Consider the following 10997-nt stretch of genomic DNA (forward strand, 5'->3'; position numbering starts at 1 on the left):
GGAGCAACGGGTGTAGCACGTTCTTCCAAACTAAAATAATGAGTAAAAACTTTTCTAAACTCATCATCAATAGCGAGATCGGCTTCAGCTAACGATGGTTGAACTCCCTCTTCAATTTCTAAAAATGTATAAATTTGACTAACCAAATTTTTAGTATAAGACAGTTTTAAACAAGGATTTAAAAGGGAACCCAATATAAATAAAGTTGGGATGGGAAAAAAATACTTCTTAAATTTGATTGTCATTTCAAAAATAGCCACTTAATAATCGGGTTTATATTTATACTCTTGTAAAACTCTAGCTATTTCCGCTAAGTAGGCTAAAATTCCGGTTACCGTGGGATAGAATTGTCTAGAAAAAGCAAGAGTTGCATTATAAAAATTTTCTAAGAGGTCAACACATTCTTTAACATCTTCTCAATGCGCATAATTTAACCAATCATCACTATCAGTATTATATTTGTTGTGAACTTGTTGTATGAGAATCCTATACTCATATGCTTGTTGTAGCATAATGTAAGTGTAGTTCCACCTAGTCTCAATTTCTACTTGAATTTTCCTAGGTCTAAGGTTATTTTCCACACAAGCATTCTTAAAATCTCTAATTCTTCCCCTATTAGCATTACAAAAAAGAAACGCAACCGCATCTCTAACTTTTTGAACAGAATCATCAAAATGCACAAGACCATCTTTAACAATTAAATTTAAAATGTGACAACTACATCTTACATGAAAAATATTTCTTAGCGGAGGATTTAGTTCTCTTTTTATAAGACCTGTCACACCCCTTTTTTAACCCGGGTTAAAATTAGAAATACGACATATTGGAGATTCCTGTTTTATTTGGTTTGTTTTAAGGAGTCGCCACCTAATTATTTACGGTGAATTAGGACACCTGAAGTTTATTAAAGTTATGTTAAAAGTTAACTCTGTTTAAGGTCTGCGAAACTTAAGATTCTAGGTAAGGGTTCAAATTAATCTAAAGGGAAGGTATTAGACATCCTTTAAGACCCATTAACAATGGTTAACCGACCGGACTTTAAATTTAATTAGGCTAAGTGCAAATGTGCTAAAGAGTTGTTAAAATATATAAATGTCTACTGATTATATTCCGATCATTTATTTTTTAAAACGAGACGTTGAAACCACTACGCAATGATTAACGTAAAACTTGTGATGTTGTATTCACTTCTAAAAATATTGCCAACTGAGCAATGAGCATAAGTGCAGCGGACCGCTGGCAATAAAAAAGCTAAGTATTTTGAAAAAAACCTCTAAAAATAGGACTAGTCACTTGAATAAGCATGAATAACGTAGAACTTTGTTTAGGAAAGAAAGATGATATCATACATAAGCAAATCTCCCTTCATTTTTTAAAATGACGTGATGTAACAATGGGTAAAAAAAATCATTTTTTTTTTCAAATTTTAAGTTGAAGCTTACTTAGAATAAAATCCATCTTTTTACTTTGTATTTACTTAATGACGGCTAATATTATGATTAAAACATTTCGGTTATTGCTTTCTGAACTAATCATTTGAGACTAATTCTTATAGGGTCAAGCTCTAAGTAAAATAATCTCATCACAATGCCTAACATCATGGTCAAACAATCATCCAAATAGACAAAGAAAAACCACACCAACAATGCATAAGAAGAAGGATATTGAAAGCTATTAATGGGACGTCTACTGTTTTGTTGTGCCCCTCTCGTTCGTTCTCGATTTGGATGTGTGATTCGAGAAGGTGAGATATATGAGTGAAGTAGCGGATACGCGCTCAGGTCCTGCGGTGTCGTTGAGTCCCAAAGTAGAACTCTTCGGCTCCGACGTTCATGCAAAGAATGAAAAAAAGAAAATAAGAAAACCATTAGAAGGAAATCTGCTTGTCAAAATTCATAAAGAAACAAATAAAAGTGAACAAGACCACAATGTTATTCTAGTTTCATTAGTCTTTAGGATGTACCACTATTCATGTTGACAACAACATTACGTGAGTAGCACTAAGCAGAGAGGGTTGTTATTGTCAAGCAACAGTTGAAGTGAAATCCATAGTGAGGCTAAAACAATATTCTGATTCTTTAATGACCAAATAGTGAAACAGACAAATTTTCCATCAATTCCAAACAGACCACCTTTTGTTATCTGCTAAGCTTCTTGATTAATCATCTATTGTTATTGGACTAAACCCACTGAGAAACATCTACCTTATATACCATTGAAACAAAAAGAAAATTATTAACCAAGTTTAATAAAACTTAATGCAGCAACACGCTTCTCGCAAGGGAAGAATAATATGCTTTATCTAGACTGTCCTAGAAGGATAATATCATTCTAACTTATAAATTTTGCAATGACCCTAATTGAAACAACTTGCCTGTTCATAACAATTCTATTGCATAACCGCAGTTGGACCAGTGCAGTCCCCTTAACACACATGAAACAACTATATGCTTAGTCTGTGGTGCAGTAAAAGAAACTCAAGCGACATTATTTACACAAATAAATTGCATAAATTAAACTTGTCACTTTTAATCCTTTAAAACACAATTTCTTTCTTGTTTTATAAGATGATCCTAAGATGAGGGTGATCTCTACAGGTCTGAGACAAAAGGATCAAAGCACAGTTATAAACGACTGAACAAGCTTCTTCTCAAATTTTAAACTCATCTACTAAATGAGAATCAAGTAAAGACATGTTCTAAATTTCTGAACTTGACAAGACAGTTTTGCTAACTCTGAGCTTGTTCCTCTAGTTGAACTAACACTAAATAAACCAATTTCATATTCATCATTAAGTTACAGATGATTGCATTAAACAGGAATCAATTCTCAAGTGTGGACTCAATCATAGTTTTAAGAATAAAGAGTTCAAAGGGGATGCAATTGAAATGTAACCTACTGTGATCCAAACAGGAGACTGCTACATTTATTTGGGATGAAATACAGTAAAGGGAGAGTTATTGACATTGTCGAATACCTGGTTTATGGATGCTACTCAAAGAATCATAAGTTGCTAACATATGTATTTGCCATTTAAGAACAACAAGGAAACTAGGGACAAACATATACATCAACTATATATATTTTTTTTAAAAAACTATAACGACAAGTTCTTGAAAATGAACTAAGCGTTATGATTTTACAACAGAAGCGGGAAAGATAAACAAAAGGGCAGGACTAGAAGGCTGTTGTTATTTTTACACACTGATATCGTAGACATCCTCATATATTATAGATAAAACATGGTATTGATCCTTGTTGGACTTTAAACAGAGGAGATTCAAACAATACGCATAATCAACTCGAACAAAGACGCGCTGGGCTAACTAACACATATTCATGCTTACAGGATGAAATGATCATATAAGACCCAGTAGTTTGAGCCAATCTAAATATGCCGAACATGTTCAACTATCAAATAAGGTAGAAAACATTATCCATCCAGCAATAATCAACATGCCTAGTAACCAACTACTCTAGCACATACAATCCTATTAAGGCAAATTAACTATATGATACAATTCCGATATCTCGGCAAACTGGACTAACGAAACATACTTCGCAAAATAGTTAATCACCATGCTAAATCATAATCGCTCTAAATTAAACTAACTTAGCTACATAAGTCTGTATATAACAAAATTAAAGGCAGAGAGAGAAGGAGTATTTCTGACCTGTTTTGGGTACAGTGAACAGGGCGTTGAGATCGTCGAATCTACTCTTTCGTTATGAATCGATTCGAACTCGATTAAAGTAACTAAAATTCCAAAATAAAAAATGGAGTAAATTGTTGGCTGCTTTTTACCGATTAAAACTTGTGTTGTAGGGAATTTTGGGTTCCAGATCCTTATATTTTCAACAAAAAGGTTTTTTTTCTGATTTTAAAAGAAAATCAAGACTAGAGTAGAAATGAAGCTCAAGACTTAAGGACAGGAAACTTGTGTCTCCTCCGAAACCTGAGAAAATCCCCCCTTTAAACGATTCACTTGCCTTGTATTTATAGATTTCATTTGTATTCAAGAAAGAGAGGAGCGTATGAGAGAGATTAAGGACAGGGGTGGGGATGGCAGAACGAAGCGTGGGGTACAAGGTGAAATGGAGACAGAGAGGATGGCAGAGGCATGGTGGGGAGAACGTGAGGTGAGAGAGGCGGGAAAGAGGAATGAGAGTTGCGGCGGTGAGGAGGTAAGAGGTAATGAAGAAGAGAAAGGGGCGAAGGAGGCGGTGAAAAAAATGGATAGGGCTGAAGAGATTAGGTTTTAGAAAGGGGGAAGGGTTGGACCGGGTCGGGTCAGAGACGGGTATGGGCTGGTCCATTAGGGTAGTAAATGGGCTGGTCCGTTTGGTATTTTAGTTGGGTTGAAAATGTGGGTTGGGTATTAAAATGTGGGTTGTTTATTTGGGTAGGGAAATAATATTGTATTTGTATTTTAAGTCATTAATTGGTTGAAAATTGTTGTTCTTTCCTCCGCTATTTAATTATTTTTGGGCTTCTAATTTAATAACTGGTACAATATATATTATGTAAAGAAAATAAATAATTAGTATGTAGAAATTTATATTTTGCCAAGTGTTGTCTTGTAATTAATTTAACGAGTCCAAACTCGAAAAATGAAATTGATGATGAACATTTAAAATTTGTGGTAAAGTAATACTTGTAATGTTGAAAATAAAAGTAGCGAAAATAATAGTAGTGAAAATAAAGTATTTAGCTCGTCAATAAATTTAGACGCCCGAGTGAATATAATTAAATAAGGGAGGGACAAAATTGGGTGTCAACAGATGCCCCTCTTCGACCGGATATGATGTAAGAATCTTCGGGCGAAGAAGTTGACGTAGTAGCCAATTTTGTTTGGACCGATGAATATGAATTTATAAGAAAGTACGGTTTAGGAAAATTGATGGAAAATATTATGAGGACAGAAGGAATTGTGATCGAACCTGTTGAGCGAATGTTATTTATGGATTTATGATTTGTAAGGGTTGTAGGCAGGTGTCGAAAAGGGAACATATGTTTATAGCCTCCTAATTATAAATGTGGTGCACAACACACCCATAAGTAGGACTCTACTAGACACCATGTAAATTTCTCGAAACCTGCCCTAGTGTTGAGTTATGGAGACGTTGGGGATGTAGAAAGGAATATGAGATTGTGAAAAGAGTAGATTTAGTAGAGTTTTAGCGGAGGATGTGAAAGAGAATTTTAACCTACGTATCAGGTGTTTGTGAGCATAGGCGGAATTGAGTTCGAGAGTAGATTTGTGACCTTTGCTTGTGAGTTTGGTATTCCTCTTTAGCAAATTTGCCCCAGTTCACTGCGTAAGATAAAGTTCCACGTTGTGCTGTGTCCCTGCAGGTTGTATTTTCTGCCAAAACTGGAATTCATGTCAAAATTAGTAATAAAGTTAAAAAATGTAAAACTATAAAGAGTGTAAATGATAGTAAATATGATTGGGGGAATGAAAAATGAAGTCGCGTGGCCAGTGTTGTCTCTGGTTGTCTTCAGGGACTTGAATGAATGCGTGATGCGTATGCTGAGGATGTAATAATGTCTCTAGTTGCGGTTGGGGATGATAGTAGTAAGACCTCCGGCTGTCTTCCGGGACTCGACGATAAATGATATCTGCCAAATTTAAGGTAAATTCGTTAAAGTAGGTAAAGTAGATGATGAAATAAAGAAATAAAGTAAGGAGTAAAGTAAGTGTATAGCCGTTTGGCTTATACAGGTGAGGCTGTGTAGCCATGCGATGTCTCCGGTTGTCTTCGGGGACTTGATGATATGTCTCCGGTTGTCTTCGGGGACTTGATGATGCATCTCCGGTTGTCTTCGGGGACTTGATGCTGTGCCTCCGGTTGTCTTCGGGGACTTGATGCTGTGTCTCCGGTTGTCTTCGGGGACTTGATGTTGTGTCTCCGATTGTCTTCGGTGACTTGATGATGTGTCTCCGGTTGTCTTCGGGGACTTGATGCTGTGTCTCCGGTTGTCTTCGGGGACTTGATGATATTCCTGTAAAGTTCAAGGTAAATCGTTAGAGTTGATGATGTGTAGCTGTCTAACTTATGCATATGGGGCAGTATAGCCGAGTGATGCCCGGTTGTCTTCGGGACTTGATGATCTGTCTCCGGTTGTCTTCAGAGATTTGATGATGCGTCTCCGGTTGTCTTCGGGGACTTGATGATACATCTCCGGTTGTCTTCAGAGATTTGATGACGTGTCTCCGGTTGTCTTCGGGGACTTGATGATACTTCTCCGGTTGTCTTCAGAGATTTGATGATGTGTCTCCGGTTGTCTTCGGGGACTTAATGTTGATTCCTGTAAAGTTCAGGGCAAAGTGGTTAAAGCAGGTAAAGAAGGTAATAAAGTATGGAGTAAAGTGATAGCATAGCCGTTTGGCTGATGATGTCGACGGTATTTTGACAGGCTGAATTAATGACGCGTAATCCTGATTTGATTCGTCTTTAACCTGCAAAAAGATGTATGAAGTCATAAAGTTGTTGTGATAAAATAAAATTTAAAAGATAAGGTTGGAAGTAAAGCCGTATGGTTTTTGAGGAGAGGCCACAATGGCCCTGATTGATAGACTTGACTGTTGATCTCGCGATTTTAAGTTCCTGCACTCAAAGAAAAATTCTTAGTTTGGGAGGGGGAAGTTGATTCGTGTTGACTCGAAGCTTGACGTTGTTGGCGCTCCATTTGTCTTATTTGTTTGGATCTTGCGATCTCCGTACAAATCTCGATAGATGACCAGTAGTGAAAATGATCGAAAGAAAGTATTTCATTTGAAAGTGTATGTATAAGGAAAGATATATACGTGTAAATATATATATGTAAGTTGTAAAATATTCTGCCAAATTTTAGATTGTGACACTTCCAAAGTAAATGGTCTATAATACTTCCTGTCTGGTAGCCTTAATCTTGTCGATGTCCAACCGTTCTTTTGTCTGTATCTTTTCAAAATATGCCCCAGTTTTTGGTTTAGAAGGGTATGCTAAATTTATGTTGTGGTGTGACCGAACCTTGTATAGGTTGCCTACGTATCCGCCAAGGAATCAGGTCAGAACGTAGTTCGTGAGGTTCATAAAAATGATTTGAAATTTTCTAATAAAGGGACCGAACCCGATGTGGATTGCCTATGTATCCCACCAAAGGAATCAGGTCAGCGTAGTTCTGTTCTGTGAATGATAAAGGTTTGTTGGATTTCTAACTAAACATGACTGAGCCATATGTTAATAGTCTACGAATCTCGCCGAGGGAATCAGGCCATATGTAGTTTTCCTTGTATAAGGATTTTTGGATTCTTTGTTGTAATGTAACCGAACCCTATGTGGGCTGCCTACGTATCCCACCACGGGAATCAAGTCGGAACGTAGTTCGTAAGGATAAGATATTTTTGGATTTTTTTGTTGTAAAGCAACCGAACCCTATGTGGGCTGCCTACGTATCCCACCACGGGAATCAGGTCGGAACGTAGTTCGTATGCATGCAAAATGGGAAAAATCTAACCTAGTATGACCGAGTCCTTATGTGGGCTGCCTACGTATCCACCGAGGAATCAGGTCAAGCGTAGTTCGTAACGCATAAGATATTTTGGAATTTTTGCTGTAAAGCAACCGAACCCTTTGTGGGCTGCCAACGTATCCCCCCATGGGAATCAGGTCAGCGTAGTTCGTAAGCATGCAAATGGCAAAAAATTCTAACCTAGTATGACCGAGTCCCTATGTGGGCTGCCTACGTATCCCCCATGGGAATCAGGTCAGCGTAGTTCGTACGGTATAAAGTAAAGATTGCAAACTAGGTTGTCTTACCTAATGTTGTCCTTTGATCTCTTCTCGGATTGCTAGCTTTCAGGCTTATGTTATCACCTATCGGCTATTTCAATTTCTCGAGTGGAATCTTGTCTTGTCCCCTAGTTTTGTTGTTACTCTCTCAGGATGTTTGTTATCTATTAGTTCATTTTATGTCACAATCGTAGAGTTGACAGTTTTGATAAATAAAGTAGAAAATAGATGATTAAGGAGAATAAAAAATGCATTCATAGTTTTTGCAATTCAAGCTTCCACAAGATGAAGCAAAACAAACAAAATTTTGGGTACGGTTCAAGCATCAATAAAAGAAAACAAGTTCACTACATGTTCATGCTACCAAGACTCCCGGCGAATCGGGGACGGAGTACAAGTCCAATTCTTCAGAGTCTCCCCTGGTTCGGCACCTCGTGTGGTAGGTGTCTCGATGTTGTAAGTAGTTGTAGCAGTAATCTTCATGTATGTTTGTCTTTGGATTGTTCACGGGAACGACAAAAGTTGATGATATGACCCTTTCCGCACTGGACTCCTTCAAATCTTGGCACCTCCGTGAGCGGGCAAAGGATTGTTGACCACATTGGGCTTAGCTTCAGCGAGCTGGATTACTCCTTCTTTAATCAGGTCTTCGATTTTGTTTTTAAGCCCATAGCAATCTTCAGTGGTGTGCCCAGCAACTCCAGAATGGTACGCACAACACTTGGAACCATCAAACCATTTTGGGATAGGCTCGGGAAATTTTCCTTCAATCGATTGTATTATGCCTGCTGCTTTCATTCTTTCGAACAATTGAGCCAAGGGTTCAGCGATCTGAGTGTAATTACGAGTGTTTTTGGTGTCAGGATTTGGACGGGCTCTAGGTATAGTATGTGGTCGACTTTGATAAGTTGGAGCTTGGTTTGGTTGATACGGACGTGGGTTTTGACGTGGAGGCGCTCGGGGTTGGTAGTAGTTTGCTTGGGCGTTGTAGACAGGGTAAGGAGATAGTGGAGCTTGGTAGGGTTCGGGGTAGTGGTAAGGGTAGAAAGGTTGTTGTGGGTGGTTAAAGTATGGAATGGTTTGGCTCGGCTCATGCCCCTAGACCTTCATGACTGCAGCGACATCTTCCGTCTTCTTTTTAATCCCGTTGATAGAACCAGATTGGATAGCTTTGTTTATTGCTTGTAAAGCAATAAGATCCTGAATTTTCCCCGATTTGATTCCCTCTTCTAAGGCTTCTCCCATTCGAACAACTTCTGTGAATTTTTGTCCCATCATACCTATCATTTTCTCGTAAAATATGCCAGCCTAGCATTCAATGAAGGTAGCAGTCATTTCCCTATCATTCATCGGAGGTTGAACCCTGGCCGCTTCTGACCTCCAACGTAACGCATATTCGCGGAACGTCTCAGTTGACTTCCTGGTTAACTTAGTCATGTAAACTCTATCTGGCGTGATATCGGTGTTAAAACTGAACCTGCCCATGAAGTCTTGTGCCATGTCACTCCAACCACGCCATTTACGGACATCCTGTTGTGTATACCAAGTAAGTGCTTCGCCAGATAAGCGTCTTATGAAGAGCTTCATCCTTATGCTCTGGTCTCTGCCCACTCCAACCAGTTTGTCACAATAAGCCCTTAAGTGTGTATGAGGGTCGCCTGTTCCATTGAACGTATCAAATTTTGGCGGTTTGTAGCCTACGGGTAAATCGACGTCAGGTTGAACACAGAGATCTTCGTATTCTACACTTTTGGTTCCCCTAGCAACTTGAAGGTTTCTCATTGCTTCTTTGAGACTGTGAATCTCTTTTAGCAACATGTTATCTGCCCCTGCCTTTGCATCCTTTTCCATTTCTTCGTACTGATCTACTTCGGGTTGGAACCTGACCGTTACTGGATTGGTAAAGGCTTGTGTTTCTGCGGCGTATACTGGAGGGACATATTGTGCATTAGGGGTGATAAAGTGTGCCCCGTGTATATGCTGGGTTGGATAAGTTTGGGCGATGGGAGTGTTTTGGACCGGAGGTGGTGTGTTATAATTGGTGTTTATAGGTGGTTGATTTGGTGGGTTTAGAGGAGTGGTCGTGGGTAGTGGATTAGTGTTGGTGGGTAGAGGAACATAGGGAGTGTGAACTAGCGATTGATTTGGTGGGTTGACGGGTGGTGGATTATGAGTAGTGTAGGTAGTGTAGGTGGGTGGTTGATTTTGTGGAGGAGTATAGTTAGTGTAAGTGGGTGGTTGATTTTGTGGAGGAGTATAGCTAGTGTAAGTGGGTGGTTGAATTTGTGGAGGAGTATAGACGGATGATGGATTTGGTGGATTTGCGGGGGTGATCGGAGGTAAGTTGTTGTTGGTAGGTGCATTGTTTTGGGGAGGAAAATGTTCAGGAATTGGGGATTCGAGTGATGCGAAACGAGGTGGGTCTGGTGCAGTATTTCTAGGTTCAGGAGGTGAATTTTGGAGTGTGATGGATAAATTGGTCAAGTCCCTAACCCGATTTAGTTCTCCACGTAGATTCTCAATTTCTTGAGTCAGGCGGGCGATATGTTCATCCCGTTGAATAGTAGTTCTGTGTTCGGAAGTCTCGGGCGGATCGCTAGAGGTCACGATGTTTTCTACACCAGTTGGAATAGATGCGGCCGGATCAGACATAGTAATTTCATTTCCTTGGACAACCCAACTACGTTCAGGTAACGATGACGTCTTTGACCTTTTGATGTAAGGATGGTCGGCCATTGAGTGTCAACACGAATCAACTCTCTCTTTGGGAATAAAAAGAAACATAAAGTGGAAATAATGTCAGTCTCATTAACGTGTCTAGGTAAAGTCATGATCACGTAAAGTCAAGTAAGTGATGTAGCAAATAATTCATAAAGTCAAACAAGTTTTCAAATAAATGTAAACGATTATATCAAACAATAATGATGTGTCCTAAGATGTATGTGACCTCTTTGTGCCAGAGGTAGGCCTAACGTTTGTTTGAAGGGTAAAGTGTGCCATAATACGTCATCCCATTGCTTTTGATTAATTAAACAAATTCTATTTCCCAAAATAAAGTACAAAAGTAGTGATATTTATTACATGGAGTGTTTCTTATGTCTAAGTAAAGTAAATACAATTTTCTATGTCTAATTCCTAGCTTCATTTGTGATGTCCTTGATCTTCGTCGTTTGTTGTACTCCAATGCAAATCCATACCTGTCATAGAAACGTTAGTCA

The sequence above is a fragment of the Lycium barbarum genome, chromosome 2, assembly GCF_019175385.1.
Source record: "Lycium barbarum isolate Lr01 chromosome 2, ASM1917538v2, whole genome shotgun sequence".
In the NCBI taxonomy this organism is placed as follows: domain Eukaryota; kingdom Viridiplantae; phylum Streptophyta; class Magnoliopsida; order Solanales; family Solanaceae; genus Lycium; species Lycium barbarum.